Source organism: Pezoporus flaviventris, unplaced genomic scaffold (genome assembly GCF_033815535.1).
Source record: "Pezoporus flaviventris isolate CSIRO_AGI_PZ_B2104156 unplaced genomic scaffold, CSIRO_AGI_Pfla_v1 ptg000013l, whole genome shotgun sequence".
In the NCBI taxonomy this organism is placed as follows: Eukaryota; Metazoa; Chordata; class Aves; order Psittaciformes; family Psittacidae; genus Pezoporus; species Pezoporus flaviventris.
The window spans coordinates 966,839-989,009 of record NW_026892561.1 but is presented as its reverse complement, the minus strand read 5'-3'; the positions used below and the strand labels follow the sequence as shown (position 1 = coordinate 989,009).

The following is a 22,171-nucleotide window of genomic DNA, read 5'->3' as shown; positions in this document are numbered from 1 at the left end:
AAAGTCAATACAAATCTCTGGGACACATCTTAGGGTGAAGGGAAACCCCAGAGTGAGTTTCCCACTTCTCAGGTGCTGACAGCTAGCACCTGCTCACAATTACAAGGGGGAATAATTGGAAGCTTGCTCCAATTCTGTCTTCAGCCATAACAAAAAGCTTTGGAAAATGGTCAAGAGCTGCAACAGGGTAGAAATAAAAGATGTTGTAAGGCAAATCTTCACCTTAGGGTGTATGAATGTACAGGCAGCCCCTCAAAGCCTCTCTGTTCGAAGTCCCTGGTAATTTATAAGGGCAACATGTTTGCTACTGAAAACACAGGAGTTTAGAAGAACTGGTTGCTCAATATTTGGATCCAGAAAGCTCTTTCTGATATGAGCTGCCCTAGTAGTAACTAATACAACCAAATAGAACCTCAGCCTTCAGCCTGTCAAAGAGACAGCCGTGACCTTAATTCGCCACAGAGATCTTTGATGGGTATGAAAGTATTCCCCTCCAATATCTTAGGAGGACAGCACACTGCCTAATGAGCTAGAGGTCTCAAACCCACAGGCACCACGGTAATTACAAAGGGGTATTTAATTATCTAACCCTGGCATCTAAAGAATTAACAAACCAGAGGGGAAAGAAGAATTCCTTGTCTAAGCCACGGAAAGCTGGGAAAATCACTATAGAGACAGATTTCAATAGATTCATATCTGGTATTTCTGAAAGCTTACTGTGTACTAAAATGCCAGATGTTCACACATTATGGTTGTTATTACTGTTAACAGCATTAATTGGGAGAGAGAGGAAGTTAATCCATTTAATTCAGGAAGCTAAGTAGAGAAATATATAAGAAAACAAAAGCAAGTCTGTAACAAAGACAGATAGCCAACATTTTGGCAACCTGCACATTCAATACACCGTTGGCAGAGGCATTCCAGAAGTGGCCAAACAAGAGACATGCCAATTAAATGGTTCTCTCTCTAGGAACCATTTCATTTACATTTGTTCACCACAATAAATAAACCAAAACAAGTCAATGTTTGGGGCCCTGCACAGCCTCTTCTCATGGCTCTGGCAATGATAGCGCTTTCTGGGTACCTCAACACTGATTCATTTGTGCTATTTATTGCCTTTGCAGAGCAACTTTTGCCTTCTCAATGGCAAAAAAACCCACTGGTTACTTGAATTTCAGTGCTCTGTCAAAAATAAAAGACACCATTACCCGTAGACCCTGTCTCCTTGCAAATGTATGCAAATGCATGTGTATAACAAAGCAATTTACATCTGCCCAAAGCCTCAAAGTGAGCGTATTTGCTTTGATCAAAGCTTAAAATGGGATTTATCTGTAGGGCATAAAAACAATGTTTGCCTTAAAGAAAACAGCAGTGGCTTTAGATCGCTGCAATGAGGCTGTTCTGTTCATTGTGGCATTGCTGTTTGTAATGCTGCTAAGGTTGCGTGAGCATTTCCCTTATAATCCTCTGTATCCAGAAGCTTAGTGCTTGCCAGGGAAATGTCTCTCCAACTTACACTTAGCGTGTAAGACATTAATCTATCTGCTAGCATTTTATTTCCTCACCCAATTATTAAAAAAGCCCCAAACCCATGTATTTCTTTAGACATTACATTTAATTATTAGCATCCACTGCGATTTTTGCAAGAAGAAAACTGCAATAGCTGAATTAATCCAAGATGTTTGAAACTAAGGCCAAGCAAAGCTAAGTTTTATCTGGGAAACATTTGTCTAAAAACAAAGGCCAGTAAATGTATAACATACAAAGAAGAAGGTGCCTGGGATGCGTTATTTGGTTCTCTAAATAGCTGCTGCCCTCAAAAAACAAAGCCAACAGTGCAAGTATTAAGTAGCCCAAAGGATTCTTCCTTCCAGTTCTGTCACTAGAAAAAGACACAGCTCATGGTAAGTGAATAATTTGAAGAAAACCAGGAATCAGCGATGATTTGATAACTGGCATGGAGATAGAATCATAGAATTATAGCATAGTTTGGGTTGGATGGGACCTTCCAAGGTCATCTAGTTCAATCCCCCTGTAATGAGCAGGGACATCTTCAACTAGGTGAGGTTGCTTAGAACCACATCCAGCCTGGCCTTGAATGTCTCCAAGAAAACATCCCAGCTGAAAACCTGACATTTCTGTGAGCAGTAGTTCCTCCCCAAGGGAGCTCCAAGTTTCATTTCCATTCTGATTCCTTTTGACTTTAGACTGACTTTGAAGCACAACTATAAAAGCCATTTGGGCAGGAGTAACTTGGTTTTCAGGCTTTTTTGCCAGTCCTTTGAAAACCCACCAGAATCTGATCAAGTTGCAAACTTGCTCAAAAGATAGGTTTATACAGTGCTAGTGGAGATGTCTTGGATTTTATCAGGAAACTCCTTCCCAAAGGGATTTTCTCATCTGCCACAACAGGGAATCCTTCTGCAGTGGCCAAGAAATTGGGAAAATCTGCAATGTCAGCAAATTCAGCCTACTGACAAAAGTCCAACACATCTTGGAAGACGTGCTTCAGCTGACAAATACTTTGGAAAACATGGGTATCCTGCCCTAGGGGGTTCTGCAAGTCAAGCTGGGAGGAAAGTTAAGTTTTAACAAGAAATCATGCAAGTGAGTCCATGAAAGAACTTTTCATGCTGTTCCTGAATGCAAGCTGAAGGATGTTTCCAGGTGTAAGCTGCTACTTGAAGTTGCTGAGAGCGGCTTTAAAGCCAAGTGGAAAAAATCCCCACATTTAATGATTTTATACTGCATATTATCCGGATGCAAACAAGAACAGAAGACTCTTAGGATAAGAGGCATTCAGTGTTAGCTGTTTGTTTTTGTCTTTAGCACTGAAAGTTTATCTCATTCACCATAAACATCACAGCACAAGGGGTGACGCTCCCCACTGGCATGGCACCCACGTAAACCTCTGCCCACCAGCAGCTCTAACCCAAGGACAGAGCTCTGTCCCATAAACATGAATCCATTCATTAGCACTTTTAGCATCATCTGCATTTTGCATGTTAAGGATGTTATTATAAACAAGGAGTTTTAGCTATTGCTTAGCTAACTCCACGCAACTGTTTCCCATGCGTACAGGAGAAGACTCCTCACAGGCACGAAACAGTAATTGCATATTCATAAGTATCTCAACACACAATTAATTGCTGAGTGGTGAAAAAGCAGTAATGAATAGAAAAGATTTCTTCTTTAACACAAAAGAAAATACATATTAAGCGCATGCTGTGCATGTTGCATCACCAACAAGTGTACTTCGCTTCACACCTGCCACCAACTCCTCATTGCAGCAGAAACCCAAAAGCTTCAGTTGCTGAATAAAAAGGAGACATAATGTGTCCTTCTCCATTTACTGCTCCTGCAATCACATTAGATGTTGAACTAACTCATAATAAGCAGAGATAAGTAGTGGAGTTTCTTTTCTTGATGTTGCCTTGAAGCACTGGCAAAGTGCACGGTAATAGGCTGCAACATTATCATATTGCTTCCCACTTCAGCATTGAAGTAACTTAGCCATAACCTAGCGAAGACAAGTCTTCTGATGGATTTGACACTTCCATTTGCACTTGCTGGGGTCTGATGCTTCCCATCATTAAATTAACTGTACTCTGTAATTGTTGTAAAATGACTGCCAGCAACAGAGCCAAGGAAGATGACTTCATTTTTGTATTGACCTTATCAAGCCATTTAATTGCCATGCGATTGTCAGGCCAGACGAGTTTCTGTTGCATCAAAAACTACACCCAAATACGTGAAAGCACAGTACCCTTTCTTCCAGTCACATCTATCAGCTTTCTGTTTTGCACGGTTAGATTTCCTTCAAAGTTTAACAATCTATGTGAATAAACCATCCAGCATCAGTATCTTGATGCTAGTTCCCAATGTCTGAATCGTTTGTGATACTTAGGATCTACTTCTGAGCACAGAGCTAGAAAACCTATTTGTATTGAATTTATATTCAATATTACTCCTAAATGAATGCATACAAGGAAAGATGTTAGCATCAAGATTTAGCACTTTTTAACCTTGAAGGTATGCCATATAATAGGTATTGATTTTATCTGTTTTATTACACAGAAAAAAAGAGTAAAATATGTCTGCTGGTGAACTGTTATACGACAGAATAAATGGTGAGCAGTGTATGTTATAAAACAGCACGGTGACACCATGTATGTTTGCTTTAAAAGCTTATTATAAAAATCAATGACAATATACATCTTGGTTAGGCTCATTTTTTCTAATTAAAGAGACAGTGTCAAAAAGAGGGTTTCCGTAGGTTCAAGCTGTAATTCTTATTTCTCTTCATCATCTGTAATATTTTCTCTCGCTGAGGAGGCCTCGCAAATAATATTCCTCTATAAAATTTTGTTCATTTCCACTCAGAAATAATTCTGGATGTGGCACTGGGGTTAATGTGCTTTTATGTCTGATCATCAGAACGTGCAATGCTTCAGATTAAATCGTCTGGTTTTCCTAAGCAGACTCTAACAGCAGAATTCGGATCACATTTAAGTCACTCCAACAGAGCCAGATTTTACACCCTGAAGGTATAAAAGCTGTTTCTCTCTCCTCTAAGAATGCAAGGAGAACCCAAGGGGAAGAACTCAGTGGAAAGCAACATAAAAGAAAGCTGGCAGGATCTCCTCTCTAAAGGGGTCCCTCCCAGCAAAAGAGAAATACCTTGGAAGAGATGCAGAGCTCTTTCCACCTCCTCTGAAAGGGCATGGAGGCAGGGTCACAGAGTTCCACAGCAGTTCTAGGACCCAGCTTTAGAGAGAGGGTTCATTTATATCCCTGCTGGTAGTTAACAGGCACGTAACTTGTATAAAAAGCTCTTCCTATACCTTAAATATCCTTGAACATTTCTATTGCTAGTGGCCCCTTTTAAGCTGATTGGTCTTCAATCAAAATGAAATATATCAAAACTATTTTGTTATTCATCCAGAAAATTCCTTTTCAGACACAATCATCTTTCTCCCCTGAATTCCACCTAATTTGTTAAGCTATTTCTGTTATCAGACTACCTGTAGATGAATGCTATATTCCAAGGCAGAAAAAGGGTCTTTGCACAGAGGGAATATTACCCCTCTGGCTCCCAGACAAAACTTCATCGGCATTTCTCGAATCTATTTTAAATTGCAAGCTTGAGCATTTGTAATGCCTCACTCATTAAAGATCTCTCAGCATAAACGTGATTATTGGCCATGCATCCTCAGCAAACGTGTATGGTACTAAATTAAGGAGGGGGTCAACAAAAAGAAAGGAGCTTCAGTTCAGAGGGGGGGATAATGAACCTGAAGATGGAGTCAACAGAAGCCTCATGAGCCTAGAAGCTGTCAAAGGTCCACGGAACTGCTATCAAGATGGATCAGTCAGCTACAAAACAGGTCTGCATGGAGAGCCGGAGGGAGCTGAAGTTGTATGTCTGGAAACCAAGAGTGGGTCTAGAGGTTCAACTACTGTAAAATTAACACAAAGAGGCAAATTCTCACTGGTGCTGGCACACAATACACCACAGGGGCCACAGCCATAAACCCAGGTGGGAAGGTTCAGAGCGGGTACTTGGGAAAGCAACATGGACACATGCTGCAAGAGAGGTTGTGAAATCTCTGTCGTAGAATCCCAGACTGGTTTGGGTTGGAAGTGATCTTAAAGCTCATCCAGTTCCAGCCCCTGCCACAGGCAGGGACACCTTCCACTAGAGCAGCTTGCTCCAAGCCCCTGTGTCCAACCTGGCCTTGAGCACTGCCAGGGATGGGGCAGCCACAGCTTCTCTGGGCACCCTGTGCCAGCGCCTCAGCACCCTCACAGGGAAGAGCTTCTGCCTAAGAACTCATCTCAGTCTCCCCTCTGTCCTAAGAGGATTTCAATACTTGGCTTGACCAGATCCCTGCTGACCTGGCTACTGTATGTGTGTGATTACCCCGCTTCAAGCAGGAGGTTAGACTCAAAACCTCCAGACCTCCCTCCCAGCCAGCACTTCAGTGATTTGAAGATCTCTTTTGCACTGTGTCCTCCGTAACTCCTTTGTTTCCATAGTGTGGACCATTAGCTTCTGCTGAGTTTTCAGGTGGCACAATACAAACTACTGCTTCTACAGAAACAAAGGTGAAGCCATGTCCAGGTCTCCTGCCTGCATTTCTAACCTGTCCCCCTCTATCCGTGTCATTTTCCATCTTCCTCATTGAAAAAGGCATTTTTAGATGTTCTCCTTTTTTACCTCCCTTCCTTTTCAATTTGTTGCTATGCAAACCACAAATGCAAAGAAATGCCTGCAGCAGAGCAGAACCTCCTCTTACAAGTAAATTCATTTCTTTAGGAAGACACAGCCTTCCTCCTGAGAAACAGCAGCCAACAGAGCTGCTATGTGAACAGACCCCTCACTGTCTTTTTAGTGTCTTTAGTTCCCTATCAGCTTCTGAAAAGAAAAGCAGATCCTGATCAGGGAACCAGAATGAAAAGCCAAATGCGGTTCTCAGACTGCCTCAAGTCCTGCTGGGACCTCAGTATCAGGCAAGAAAGGCAGGACCTTAAGAAGCCTCCCCTTTTCATCTAGTTTCCTGTGTTCCCATATTCTATAGGTAGCAGTCTGACAATACAGATAACTAGAGTGACCTGTACAGACCTCTCAGATATATTTGGATCTCTGGGGAGATCAAAATGGGAAAACAGAAAGTGCTATCTCAATTGTCCTAAGATACCTTTTATGAGAACATAAACCACAGACCATGCTTCACTTTGTGTTACTACTATTTCATGTTACTCAGGTTACCACACAGGTTACACAGAGGAAGCTCTTACAATCGATTCTTGCTAAACCATATTATACACATACATTAATACTCTTCTGAGGGTATAATGATGAAGTTTATAAAGGCAGCAAGTTAACAGACATGATTTTAAAATACCAGGTCTTCCTATAGCAGTATTTTACCTTCCTTTGAACAGAAGTGTACTCAGTGGGATACACAGAAGCATCTTCAAAAAGCATAAAAGTGTTTGCTTTATAGACATACAGAAAATCCATCTTTTTTTCCTTGGCTGAGCCTCAACTACTTGATTTCACCTTAGCTAGCACCACAGCACCAGCTCATAACCCATTTCCCCTTACTCCATCTCCTGAATCTGAATGCTCTTGAGGCAAAATTCACAAGTGTTGAGGGTTTGGAGAGTCTCAGGAATGGGAAGCGCTGTCACTAGGACTACAAGCGATGTTTCAGTGCGCACTTTGCACGTTCTGAGGGCTTGCTTCCCCCTCCTGCTCTTAAATCTTTGTTGAGAAAAGATTGTGACAAAGAATGATGAAGTGTGTGAACTGAGGGGATTGTAGTGTCCTTAAAAGAAGAAAGAGGGAAAAATGGCACAGCATTCTTTGCAATGGTTATCATCAACAGCCATCCTTTGTGCTTGAGCACTTGCTAAAGCATAAAGTAACTGCAATACATCCCATCTCTATTGATTCAGAAAAGAAAGGTAATTGATTCACCCTCAGGATTTCCTTTAAAAGACACTGGGTAAGAATTATCTCTCCTATATCATATCACAAAACACACTAAACAAAGCTACTTGAGATTTGTACACTGTCATCCATCACTGGAATCCCTGAGCTCTTTTCAAGTATAATTGAGAGTAGACAACTATATTTTTGGGGTTGTTGCAGGGTCTCTCTCCTTCTTTCAGGATAAACCCCTCCACATGCAGTACTTGGCAAAGGGTTCGCTTGGGGTGAAAGAGGTTTTGTTATTTTGCTGATTGACTTGAGGTTGAGGCTTAAAAACATACAGCAGAATCATAGAACCATAGAATAGTTGGGGTTGGAAAGGACCTTAAGATCATCCAGTTCCAACCCCCCTGACATGGGCAGGGATACCTCACACTAAACCATGTCACCCAAGGCTCTGTCCAACCTGGCCTTGAACACTGCCAGGGATGGGGCATTCACAACCTCCCTGGGCAACCCATTCCAGTGCCTCACCACCCTAACAGGAAAGAACTTCCTCCTTATATCCAATCTAAACTTACCCTGTTTAAGTTTTAACCCGTTACCCTTTGTCCTGTCACTACAGTCCCTAATGTAGAGTCCCTCCCCAGCATCCCTATAGGCTCCCTGCAGATACTGGAAGGCTGCTCTGAGGTCTCCACGCAGCCTTCTCTTCTCCAGGCTGAACAGCCCCAACTTCCTCAGCCTGTCTCCATACAGGAGGTGCTCCAGTCCCCTGAGCATCCTCGTGGCCCTTCTCTGGACTTGTTCCAACAGTTCCATGTCCTTTTTATATTGAGGACACCAGAACTGCACACAATGCTCCAGGTGAAGTCTCACAAGAGCAGAGCAGAGGGGCAGGATCACATCCTTCACCCTGCTGGTCACGCTCCTTTTGATGTAGCCCAGGATACGGTTGGTTTCTGGGCTGCAAGCACACACTGAAGCCGGCTCATGTTCATTTTCTCATCAACCAACACCCCCAAGTCCTTCTCCGCAGGGCTGCTCTGAATCTCTTCTCTGCTCAACCTGTAGCTGTGCCTGGGATTGCTCTGACCCAGGTGTAGGACCTTGCACTCGTCATAGTTAAACTTCATAAGTAAAGTGATCAAAGTAAAACTGAAGACTAAATAACATCAGGCACATACACCCTTCCACACCCCCCCATCAGGGTTTCTATTTGCAAGCTTAATTTCAGTACATTAAAACTTCTGCAGAAAGAGATGATGCCGAAGCGCTGTGGCACATCCTGTATGTGCTGAGCCCTAGGTAACACTAGACTCTCACTCAGCAAATGCAGATCCAATGTTACCATGATAATTTATACAAAGAACTTGAATTTTAAAGCTCCTGAATTCTTTTCAATGAATTTGTGTATTGTTAATGCATCTTTGCATATAAAGTTGGCCTTATTTCCAAGATGCTGTCAATTGTGCTATCATAAAGCATCAATCTCATGATAGGGATGCCTTGTTTCTAGCCGTTGGCACTTGTAACTACTTGTAAAGTCTACCAGACACATGGAAACAAAACTCCCTAATAACATAGGAAACTTTGACCTGATGGAGTGAAACTTTATCTAATATGGACACAGAATAAGGAGAAAACTGTGGTTCTAGCCGATAGCCTCCACAAATACTTTGTTCCTCATTACGGAGTGGTTGTAGTGGTAACAACCCACCAGAACTAAAGCCACTAACTCCAGACTTCAACCTAAATATAGAAACCTCAAAGTTATTGTGTGCAGGACAGCTACTGATAGCCAAGAATCTGCCTTTCATAATTAACATGCTGTTCTTCTAGATGAGTTTCTTCACTGAAATATTGTTACTTGGAATTTCTGACAAGTTAAAAGAAGAAGGGCTGAGCGCTCCGACTGGCAGATTGCCCAAATGTACTTAGAATCATTAACTGAGCTCCTGTTGTCACCTGCCCACAGGGGACCAGATGTCCTGAAACAAACGGTGCTATGAGAGGGGGGATGTGAAAGCCAGGTGAGATGCACAGAGCTACCATTGCTCGGGGGACTAAAGACTGACCTCACACCACTTCTGGAAGGTATAGTGGTACCCTACATGAGAGAGAATGGAACTGTAAAGGTGTGCATGCCACAGTCCATTAGACCCGGGGGATGTGAAAATAAAGGGAAACACTATCCCACGCTTGCCTCCACATGTAGTTAAAGCCAAGTGATGGGTAAGGAATAGCTTATGTACATCAGCTGCAAACTGGCCAGCAGGTTGAGGGGGGAGATTCTCCCCCTCTGCTGCGCTCTGGGGAGATCCCCCCTGCAGCCCTGATCCAGCTCTGGGGCAGCAGCACAAGAGGGACGTGGAGCTGTTGGAGCGAGGCTAGAGGAGGCCATGGAGATGCTGTGAGGACTGGAGCAGCTCTGCTCTGGAGCCAGGCTGAGAGAGCTGGGCTGGGTCAGCCTGGAGAAGAGAAGGCTCCTGAAGGGGAGACCTTAGGGGAGCTCCAGTGCCTAAAGGGGTCAACAAGAAGTCTGGAGAGGGGCTTTGGACAAGGGCCTGTAGGGACAGGCCAAGGGGAATGGCTTTAACCTGCCAGAGGGGAGACTGAGATGAGCTCTTAGGCAGAAGCTCTTCCCTGTGAGGGTGCTGAGGCGCTGGCACAGGATGCCCAGAGAAGCTGTGGCTGCCCCATCCCTTGCAGTGTTCAAGGCCAGGTTGGACACAGGGGCTTGGAGCAAGCTGCTCTAGTGGAAGGTGTCCCTGCCTGTGGCATGGGGTTGGAACTGGATGAGCTTTAAGGTCCCTTCCAACCCAAATCATGCTGTGAGTCTATGAAATTGCCTGTGAACACTGTCTCTTGACTTTATCACAGCAGACACTGAATATTACCTGATATTAACCATTAAATACTTCCTGCAAATACTTTCCAGTCTGTGACATGTTTGCAAGTATTTGACTGCATAAAATACTCAAGTGGACTGGTAAGAGAGAAGTCACACGGTGTATCTATTCCTTGACTCAAAAAGACAATCTCAGAGTCAGATTTCTATGGTGAACAGTCACAATTACCTGTCCAAAATGTTTCTCCTGGAAACATTTTTCAATCCTCCTACCTCAGTGCTAACTGCAGCCAGAAAGCCTACCAGCTACCTACCAGCTGGGACATTTATAGATAATAAATGGAAAAAGAAAATAAACAACTAAAGCTGTCACATCTAAATCATTTGTGCAACCTTAGAGAGTCCTGGCAACCAAACCAAACCCAGGCAGAGCAGCTGCCTTTGGAAAGCACACCTATGACTGATTTCAGCTGCTAAGCATGGACACAGGCACATTAACCTCTTTCAGGCCCCAGCAGAGGAATGATGCGTAGCTAAACAGCTTATCTAGCTCCGTGTTTGGGGGTGTGTGAGAAACTAGTGAAAAACTGTGATTAACTCAAATATGGTATCTTCAAAACACATATGCAGCAAATTCCTCCTATCTCTTTGGACCCCGCAAGAAAGCAGGAGCAAAACCCAGGTTATTTTTTGTGGAGCACTGGAACTCCTGCAAACCCTCATTAAAGGCCACAGAAAAACCATACATTTTAATGTCTCCAAGGTGCTGATGCATTCCTCTTTGTTACCTGGAAATAATAAACCTACTGTGCACATTACCTGCATGTAGGCTATCCACAGCACACTCCAGGCATGTATCTTAGGAGGTAGGGATAAAATACCTAGGGTAAACTAAGAGTTTTAAAACCACATGGAAATGCTGGCTGGAGATTGCCAGCAATTTATCTAATTCATTCTCCTGCCTTATAGATGATCCATATCATTAATGAGCAAACATATTTGCCTGTAGACCAATACCTGAAACTCCTCCTGATAGCTACAAGAGGCATGAGAACAAGCCCTAAATTTGCTAGTACAAATATAAATCTGTCTTTGGTTGAGCTTAATCATACATTGCGCAGTCTAAAGCTTGGCTCTCAACATATTCAGGCTAATCAAAAGACAGCAGAGTCAAAGCACTAATAGCTCCTCACTGCAGAGGACACCATAAGGCATCATAATTCACCTGACTTGGCACAGTGGAGAGCAGCAAGGGAGATACCGATGGCTGCCCATGTGTACTGCTGCGTGCAGCCACAGAAAACAACAGGCTGCCTGGATGAGCAACAATTTCATCTACATTTAAAAAAGGTCCACCTGGTTTGGGCTTTTTGATGGGCACAAAGGGCGGATGGACACTGTTATGAAAGAGAAACAAGAGAAGACCCTGTGTGTGCAGCAGCATCCTGCCTCTGTTACAGCAATCACATGGGGACAACACAGTTTTAAGGGCAAACTGTCACCTCTGAACAAAGGCTAGTGAACATGAAGAACACACCCTGCATGGTAAACCATCACATCTGCAAGGGCAATTTGTACATCTGACTGTGAAAAAGACTTCGAAAAACATATTACATCTTTCCTTGTGAGAATAAACCCCTTTCCCAGAATTGCTATGCCATGCCCATATTTCTGCCCAGCTATATTTTAATATTATATATATTTATATATTTTATATATTTTATGTCTATATTTTCAGTGAGCTTCCCTCACTGAAAGTCAAACTCCAAAAAACAAACTATTAATTCTATTAAGCTCCTAAAAGGGCTTCGGAGACCCTCACTGTGAATTGCAACAGGCTGTATAAGGCACAAGGCTATGCAAGTGCCCATCCCAGGTCCTTCCGAATGTCAGCGATCCCCATGTTTCCAGCTGCATTGCAAAGAAGTGCACAGTCCACAATAATTTTGAAGAGAATGCATTTTCAATTCCATAAATAATGCATAGGAAACATACATTTTCCTTGTTACCTTGTGGGAGAGCTGTGTTTGGTACACACACACGCATTAAGGCTGCAGGGCCTAAGCTTGTCACCAAGGCAGCAGACTGGGATGGATAATCAGCGCGATGTATAGAGATGAAATTCCCAACTAATTTTCTTTTTAACATTAATGAGAATTATATAGCAAGGGGCTGACTCTAAATAAGGCTCCCAAAGATGGCTTGGCTTCATCAGACTAGAAGCAGACACATGCCAGTGCTGTGCAAACACAGCCAGGAGGAAGCAAGACAAGGAAAACCTTAAAAAAGGACATTTTGTAGCAAAAATCTCTAATCATTCCCAGGCCTGACCGAAACACCATAATCCCTTACTCTGAAATATCCTACCTCCCAATGGAGCTGATGGAGGAAAGCAGCATTTGAATGCTTTGGAAGATTTTCCACTGCCACATGGAACGTAAAATCAGTGACTTTGGGGTAAAGTTGTCAGGTTTGAGACATCATGGCCAGGAGCTCTCCAACTGTTTGACAAAACAGAGATTAGTTCTCAGAGCTTTTTACCTGATTTCTTTTCCCCTTTGCAATGTCACAGTCTGTGTTGGGACATCTGGTCCCACTGAGGGAAGGTGATAGAGTCTCCTCGCATGAAGTGAGGTGGTTCAGGAAGCCTGCCAGCAAGAAGGTCTGCTCTTCAGCGTGGCTTTGGTGGGGAGTCACAAAGGGCCACGTGTCTTCCCATCCCAAACTGCATTAGGTATGAAAAATGGCTGTGTCTCACCTATTGCTTTGTGCAATTAATCACTGGCTGAACAAGATAGGGCACTAGTTGCTCTCCAGATGACACAAAAGCATGACTGTTTAACAACGTGGGACAAATAGGTCCCTTGGTTGAGTACGGCCCTCCTGTTCATAGCATGGTCCAAATAAACGTACAAAATACACAGTTCATCTGTCACCCAGAGTGTCACATGGAGCTTAAATGCACTGTTTGACAACCATTCATGTTCAGCAGACACCACTTCTACTGTGGGGCTTCAGTTCTGATCCCCTTCTGCAGGGATGTTGGTTCAACACAAGCAACAGTCTGCTTCACTCATTGCTTCTCATTTAAACAAATAAAGGAGACAAGAGTCAGGTCCAAAATTCCTCCCCAGTCCAATTCCCCCTCATCCTAGAGCATAACAGCTTAAACTGTTCATCATGAACTGTTAAAATGGCATTTCAAAACTAATCATGGTTGTTTGGAGACAGTCCAGGATATAAAACCCTTCACTGTGATGGGAAATGTTCCACTTAGGTCCTACTTTGGATGTACCCAGCCAGCACTCCAAGTCACGTCTTCATCTGACCATACCCAAAGTTCATTATTTAGTTCCAGAGCTTCCGGTTGCCATCCAACTCTTAAATTACTACCAGTTTGATAGCAGAAACAAATGCTGTCTGTTTGGCTAGTAATTAGTCAACAACTATGAAAGGAAAAGAAAATAAGGCAAAACTTCTCTGACAAGCTGTCATAAGAACATGAAGAGCACTAAAATAACAAGTTAGCTGCTCTAGAGCACATGAGACAACACAGCAGTTCCTTTCAAAGCATGATTCATACCGTCTCGCAAAGGAGCAACCTATGAGTAGATAGGTATCACTCTGCCAAGGAAACAAGAGGCATGGGAGAGTTCAAAATCCTCCTCGTCACAGCAGATCAGCTATTGAAGAGATGGGGAGAGAAGATGGAAAAAAACCCACTCTGCAGCAACAGAGCTGTCCAACGCTGTGGCTGTTACCAGCAAGATAACGTGATTAACAGGCAGCTTTCAGAGGCTTAAGAAAACGCTGTGACTTACAGCAGTCATTTTGTGAACAGTAACAGTAAAAGGAATTACTTATCCCACTAAGTCCACTGTGGGTAAGTCAAGTTTCTAAACTTCCTAAACCTCTTCAACATACCTTCCTGGGACATCACCTCTCCATGGACGAAGAAGCACAGTGTGTATTACACTCTTTAAAACCAGTTCTCTGCAACAAAGGCTGGAAGAAGCCATCCTTTTGCCTTGAAAGCTCAGCAGCTGAGCAGGAAAAGAGGGAACACTGTTGGCACCATTCCTCCTCTCCACCCTGAGCTGCTGCATCCCGTCATAGCCTGCTGCTCGGCGACCAGCCAGCAGGACACACACCATGCCACTTCATGCCATGCAGAGCAGGACTGAGGCCTCCATGCTGCCAAGAAAGCGTACAAAAATCAATGTGCCACAGCAGCAACCGTGAGACCAGGCAGAGAAAGTCAGAAGAGTTCAGCATGGCCCATGACATGGAGATTACCATTCTATGATTTTCCTCATGTTGGTGGTCCTGCCCTAAGATCCCTAGGAAGGAACCAAAATGCAAACACTTCATAGCAGAACCAGCTGCATCCCTCCCAACTCTCATGTGTGAAGAAATCAGTCATCACAGAATCCCAGACTGGTTTGGGTTGGAAGGGACCTTAAATCTCATCCAGTTCCAATCCCTGCCACAGACAGGGACACCTTACACTGGAGCAGCTTGCTCCAAGCCCCTGTGTCCAACCTGGCCTTGAACACTGCCAGGGGTGGGGCAGCCACAGCTTCTCTGGGCACCCTGTGCCAGCGCCTCAGCACCCTCACAGGGAAGAGCTTCTGCCTAAGAGCTCATCTCAGTCTCCCCTCTGGCAGGTTAAAGCCATTCCCCTTGTCCTGTCCCTACAGGCCCTTGTCCAAAGCCCCTCTCTGGACTTCTTGTTGGCCCCTGTAGGCACTGGAAGCTGCCCTAAGGTCTCCTACATGAGTCTGAAAAAATACACAAGTATACACCAAAAAATGACAACTCCAGAAAAGTGAATTCCAGGCACATTGCAAGGAGCTGTTCAGGGGCTTGGCAGCAGAACAAGTCTGATTCAAGGTCCTGTGATAAAAGTGAAACGAGCTCACATCTCACTGCTGTACATGCAGTTTATGAGCTGACATATTATTTTACATGGTACACTCACTCCATCCCAGATGACCATAGAGCAAATAAGCTCTTCAAGGATTCCTGTGAACTGTACAAATACTGGAATCAGATATGAGCAAGACACCAGCCTTCAGAAATGCAGATTGGGAATCCCATACATCTGCACACACTAAACCCAACAGTGTTTAAATAAAGCCACCATGTACGTATCTGTACTGAAGCTTCATCTATTACCATCCTGTAAAATACACTTAGTTTATAAAAGCTCAAATCCCCTTTTATCTTCTATAAATGGTGGACATAGGCCTTTGTTAATGCAGGTGTTAAAACCTCTATAGCTGCCGAAGAGACAGCAACAGGAAGAATACAGATGAAATAATCTATATGTCAGGTAATGAACCTCCACTGCAGTCAGGACTCAAAACAAACACCTTCTGGGAAGTCATCTGTTGACAGACATTCAGATGTTATTGCTGGTACTCAGCCTGAGAAACACGCAGAGCTTCCAATAGGAGCCATCAAGCACTGTTTCTTATCCGACTACCTTACATCAATACGATTTTAATTTATATGACATACTTTGTAGTAAACTCTATTCTGAAACCAAACCTGATGTAACATATAACTGCTGCCTTGGGGAGAGCAGAGGTAATGATTTCTTACCAAAACATCATTTTTATATGACGTTTCATAAGCAGCCAAATGCACAGCTAGAAAACTAGGACTGCCAAATTTCCATCATCTTGGAGAACTTAAGTAGAAACTATTTCGAAGTTAATACAATATTGACTTTCCAGCACTGATGATTGAACTGTTAGGATATAGTAAATGATCCACTGTTAGTATTTTACCTTTCTTCTGTACCTTTAATTTTTAAAGATACCCAAAGCTGAAGGGTATGAGGTTGTGGAAATGGGGACTGGAACTCATAAGGCTTGTGTTATGTTCCTGATTGCGACCTTAAACCCTTGGGCTAAGCATTGCAATAGAAACTTTTTCCTGTTCCTATCAAAACTAAAGCATATCTGTCACTACACCTTATAATTGCTGAATTCATAACACATTTGAATTATAATGAAGGTATCCCTTGAGCTAGATATATTCTAGTTTTAAAATTCACTACTTTACTTATTTAAAAGTCTTCAAAATCTGGCCCAAGTCTTTCCCTGATCTCAGGTTTGTGGCCCAGCTGCATTACTTATTTGTGCAGATCTCTGTGTGTTTGGTGAATAATGAGTGGCTTACATTGCAATACTACTTGAAGAGGTTTTTTCCTTCTGAGTCAGTTTTTCTTGCAAATTAATAATGCAGTGATGTTTTCGTGGTGGTTCTTTCACCTTTATTTATTGCCCTGCCTGGAAGAGACAGAATTTCCCTTTGGAGAAGGAAGACTGAGAACATATAATTTAGAAGAGCTGCCTCAAGAAAAGAAGTGATTTTCAAGTTTCACTGTAAATGTTGTGCTTTAAATCACTGTTAGCTCTTCTGGTAATCTGTCGGCTCTATTTAGGGTTTCTATTTTAAAAAGTAATGATAATGGTAGAAACAATGAGGATGTCTGGTCAATAAAGTCTTAAAAATACCTGATATGTGTAATAAGGGCCTATTACTTCATATATACTTTTATTTATGTGCTTTCCTAACTTCAAAGATGCAAGGAGATGCTGCAGAGCAGCTCTGAGGAAGTTCAGGGTATTGGCAGCAAAGGCACAAACCAACGCTAACTTGTAACTCACGTCATCTCCAAACCTGCTTCATCACAGGATACTAGCACTCACCTCTCTCTGACAGTCCATGGAATACTCTGCTACATCAGCAACATAAACCCTCTTTCACCTCCTCAATAAAAGGCAGATCATTAGAAAGATGGTCCATTTGCACCTTCGTATGCCTCCAAAGCTCTGCTCAAGATTAGCACTGTCAGTAAACTTAATGGGTTTAATAAAATGAACTTCACCCCAAAAGAAGCAGATGGGTTTCTGTCAAGTCCTGCAGGGAGATCACTGGAATCGAAGGTTATATCCTGAAGTTTCCTCAAATAACTCGGAGGTAGGACTTGGTGGTAAGAGAAAGCATAAAACTTTAAGTATTAAACAAAGAAACATCATCATAGTACTACAGAAGCTCTGCATGACACTAAGGTGGGAATACCAGGTTTGCTTATTGCTAGTATTTTTATACCAACGCTTGCCATCAACACCCTACTTAAAACATCCCACTCTGGCAATACTGCTGCTACAACAGCTCCATTCAACTAATCTCTCGCTGTCAAGAGAGAAAACAAGTTGATAGTGACTATAGGCATATATTTTAAGTGCATAATAAATTATGTGGGTAAGATTTGTGTAGGAAAGATGAAAGGGGATGGAACAAAACAACACCAGGAGCAAAAGAACAGGTTTCCATGTTCGATGCAGTGCCCTACTAAGCTGCTATGACCTAAGAGGCCCCATTACAAAGGGTTGGAAAGTATGTCACTTCATCGGGCCACTTCTGTTTTTAGGCCCTCTTCTGAGACTGCTGATAAATTAATGACACCTTTTTTAGACACTGTGAAGAGAGGAACAGCTTTGCACAGGGAACTGGAGTGAGGCCAGCGCACACACACTGCCACCAGCCTCTGAGCAGGCTGCAGGCTGCGGTGTCTGAATTCGATTTGGACCTAAACAGTGCTCTCCCATGCAAACTCTTCCACCTAACACTCGCTCCCATCTTTTCTTCTTTCCAAAGATCTTTCCTGCTGGGTCATGCATTGATAAACAATGCAAATAAGAAGTGTGGTTATTTCCACCTGCATCATTCTCTACCAACTCCTGTAGACAGCTTGAAGAGGCAAATAGACATCCCACAGTATCTTCATAAATATCTTCATAAATGTTGAGAAGTATCTAATTGAATGCTATGATCCTATAAAGACAGGATGAGAGAGCTGGGATTGCTTCTGGAGAAGAGAAGGCTCCTTAAGGAGAGACCTTAGAGCAGCTCCAGTGCCTAAAGGGGCTGCAGGAAACCTGGAAGGGGGCTTTAGACAAGGGCCTGTAGGGACAGGCCAAGGGAGAATTGCTTCAAACTGACAGAGGGGAGACTGAGATGAGCTCTTAGGCACAAGTTCTTCCCTGTGAGGGTGCTGAGGCACTGGCACAGGGTGCCCAGAGAAGCTGTGGCTGCCCCATCCCTGGCAGTGTTCAAGGCCAGGCTGGATGGGGCTTGGAGCAAGCTGCTCTAGTGGAAGGTGTCCCTGTCCGTGGCAGGGGTTGGAACTGGAGGAGCTTTAAGACCCCTTCCAGCACAAACCATTTCTGACTTCTATGACTTAAGCTTTCATTGGTATTTATAGTTAATTCATTTGCTATTTTTAAAAATATATAACCTTTAAGCATCTGATATACCTTAAAATCTACTCCTGAGTATTTCTATTAGCTGATAATTCTCTAATACACAGCACTTCACTGCCCAGCACCAGGGGTTGCTTTTGCATCATGGAATCAACCCAACACACCTGCAAAACCACAGCACAGTGGCTTTCATTCAGCTCTCGTGGTTATGTTGAGTCTGCATTAAGGTCATAATTAGCATATTCCAGTAGGAGATATTGAAAACCAGGCAGCACAACCTTACCCTCCAGACTGCTGGGCTTACTGGGGTCATTTTCTTCAATAAGCTTTAGTCCACAGAAAGGTGCATTTTAGAGAAGAGTTTTCTCATAAGTAAAACAAATAAATGATTCTTCTCTTTCGGAGAGACACAGGACTGTAAACACCAGGCTGTCATGATGGATTCCCACTGCCAAAGTTATCAAGCCCGGTAGCTTATAACGTTCATGTTCTCATGACACCTGATTAAAGCTGGTGTCATCACAGTTTTATGGATTACTTAAATGTGGCAATTTCCATTAAGTGTTTTTAAAAAAGCAATTAACAGTTTTAACAAGAGTTCATGAGTTCAAATCATTTCGGCATTGACTGCTAGATTGTCCTCCTGGGTACCGTGCCTGACATTTGCATTCTCTTAGCCTCTCACAAGGAGCATTTTGGCAAAGTCAGAAGAGAGCTATGTACATCACTCAGTACTTCAAATACACTTCTTCTTAGAGGAAACAACAGACTAAGAGCAAGCCAAGGCTCCATCAATGAGTAATTAACAAAACCTGCAAACAACGTTACTAGGGACAGTGCTTCTGCTAAAAGCTTGGAACTCGACAGATTTGTCTGCAACAACATACCAAGAAAAGACAGGGAGGCAGCTGCGTGTGAGGGAGAGCTTGAGAAGCACAAATCCCACCTAAATTGTTCCGTCTGATTGACAGTTTTGTGAGGAAAAACGGGAGTAGATGAAAATAAGTCTGCAGTATTGGTGGAACTGAAAGAAAAAGGAAGATCAGGGTCCTAAACTGAGTGTAGAGCAAAGGATTAGGTTGCCCAGGGAGGTTGTGAATGCTCCATCCCTGGCAGTGTTCAAAACCAGGTTGGATGAGGCCTTGGGTGATATGGTTTAGTGTGAGGTGTCCCTGCCCATGGCAGGGGGGTTGGAACTGGGTGTTCTTAAGGTCCTTTCCAACCCTAACTATTGATTCTATAATTCTCTGATTGGCAAGGAAGGGGTGAGCCTGGAAGACATACCAGGAATCAACCTGAAAACAAAGCCTTCTTAGTCATTACTTTCTATAAAACTATCTGTTTGCTACTAATACCTGCTGTGGTGTCAAGAGGTCAGGGGTCTGTGATATGGAACAAGTCACCGTTTAACTCCTAGATTCGAATCTCACATGGCTTCATGCAGTGAACCGCACAATCACCACTGCACACAGGTACAGTATGTATTGCCTAAGTGCAGAAAATCTGACAATGTGAAAACAATCTAAGTAATACCCCAGAGTACATTGGCCAAACTCTAGTGTGCGTCCTGAACATGCTGAGAGAGCTGCTCTTTCAGCCTGGAGAAGAGAAGGCTCCTTAAGGAGAGACCTTAGAGCAGCTCCAGTGCCTGAAGGGGCTGCAGGAAACCTGGAGAGGGGCTTTGGACAAGGGCCTGTAGGGACAGGCCAAGGGGAATGGCTTTAACCTGCCCGAGGGGAGACTGAGATGAGCTCTTAGGCAGAAGCTCTTCCCTGTGAGGGTGCTGAGGTGCTGGCACAGGGTGCCCAGAGAAGCTGTGGCTGCCCCATCCCTGGCAGTGTTCAAGGCCAGGTTGGACACAGGGGCTTGGAGCAAGCTGCTCTAGTGGAAGGTGTCCCTGCCCGTGGCAGGGGCTGGAACTGGATGAGATTTAAGCTCCCTTCCAACCCAAACCGTTCTATGATGCTGCTGGGAATTCAAAATGCTGCACCTAGAAGAAATAAAAGGGAAAGAGGACCAGGGTAATGCCTTTGTTGCAGGACTCCATCTACACAGGAAGCTACAGGTTGTTCCTTATTCGTACGCTCTGTAACACCACTGACTACTCAGAGAGAGCATGACATTCTCCCAGCTCCTCCCCTTAGTTCACCACAGCCATGGGCACTGGCCATAATCCTCCAAAAGACAAGTCAAAGCCTAAGGCCAGGCCAGAGACACAGGGCATTTCCCAAAGACCTATAAACTTCTTCACCCAAGAGAGCGACCCTCCCTCAAGTCTTCACTCCTCTTTCTTATAGAGAAGGTTGGTTTTAACCCATTTTGGTGTGTTTCTTCACTCATTTTTCAGTATGTCAAGAGAGAGCCCTACCAAGGACACGGTGTGGAAATGATCTGCTCTTCACTACTCGCCTCCTCATGTAACACAGGCTGGGAAGTCCCTGCACGAGGGACTCCATGCTTCTCTCAAGGGAAGAGCAATTGCAGACAAACATAAGGAAACAGCTCTTTTACAATATTCATTTTGGCAATTTTCTCTCAAATCAACATTTCTCTCTTTAATTAGCATCTTCCCTAGAACCTTCCCTAGAAACTACAAACAGAGCATGACATTTCACTGCGGCAGACAAGAAGAGGAAAGAAGAAAGGGTACAGGGATTACTATTGATGTGGAGCAACCGAAAGTGTTCTACACCCTGGGCAGCAGGGACAGCTCCTTGTTCTCACCAAGGTTCACTAACACAAACCCATCCTGCAGCCTGTATGACCAGTGCTGCAATTTGGGTGAATTGCACTGTTGCTCATTGAATAGACAACTTTAGTCTGTCTGTTCCTAGAAAACCTGGGCTTAAGCAGATCACAAGGATCAGTTATCTGTAAAAGATGTATCCCCACAAAATTTCAACAACAAATCATGCTCATCTCAGTCACTTGCTCTAGTCTCAACTGTTTTTCCCATCATACTAAGACACAACTGAAAGCATTCAAGGAACTGGCTGTCATTCTTGTCTCTTGGGGAAAGCTGTTGAACTGTTAAGGCACACACTGTATTTGACTGAAAGATAACAGGAGTTCAGAAATAAGAACAGTTTTTACTATGTAATATTAAAGCAACATATTATCTATTTTGCTTCTTAATTGAGACTGCTTGATATAAATTAAAACAGAGGCTTTCCTAAGTTATCATGTATGCTCACACAAGTATTAGGAGCACTTTTAATTAAGCCATGAAAAGGAATTTGTTTTCAAGGATGAGGTGGTTTCATCATACTCATTATGGCCTATTCTTAACAGGGGATCTTACAAGAAGCTCTCATTAAACAGCTGTTTGAAATGAGAGTAGGTTGATGCACGCCAGCTACTCCCACTACTGCAACATCATACTTACAGCTTCAAACAATTAAAGCAACACAATGACCACGGATTTCTGTATATTCCTCGTCCTGATAAAATATACCCATAAATCTGAGACTGAAAGAGACAATTCAGTTAATTTAAGCATTCAAAGACAGCTTCCAATCTTTTTTCCCTATCCAAAATCCTAATGCCAGTGACATCTGTAGATAAAGAAGCCAGGTGTGGAGAGAGCTCTGGAAGTGTCAC

General features: G+C 43.3%; 2 protein-coding genes across 6 annotated transcripts in view; both read right to left on the bottom strand.

The window, feature by feature from the left end:
• Positions 1-22,171, bottom strand: part of MYSM1 (Myb like, SWIRM and MPN domains 1) — a 476,369-nt gene that overhangs the window by 251,036 nt on the left and 203,162 nt on the right. For 2 of the 4 annotated variants that reach the window (XM_061451112.1, XM_061451115.1), the window contains one exon: positions 7,994-8,186. The exons of 1 other annotated variant lie outside the window; for it this stretch is intronic. The gene's annotated coding sequence lies outside the window, so the exon portion shown is untranslated. Of the gene's footprint in view, positions 1-7,992; positions 8,187-22,171 lie in introns of those variants that run through there. One more of the 4 variants, XM_061451114.1, reaches the window with a different exon arrangement.
• DAB1 (DAB adaptor protein 1) overlaps positions 1-22,171 on the bottom strand; it is a 483,239-nt gene that overhangs the window by 403,341 nt on the left and 57,727 nt on the right. The gene's annotated exons all lie outside the window — the stretch shown is intronic.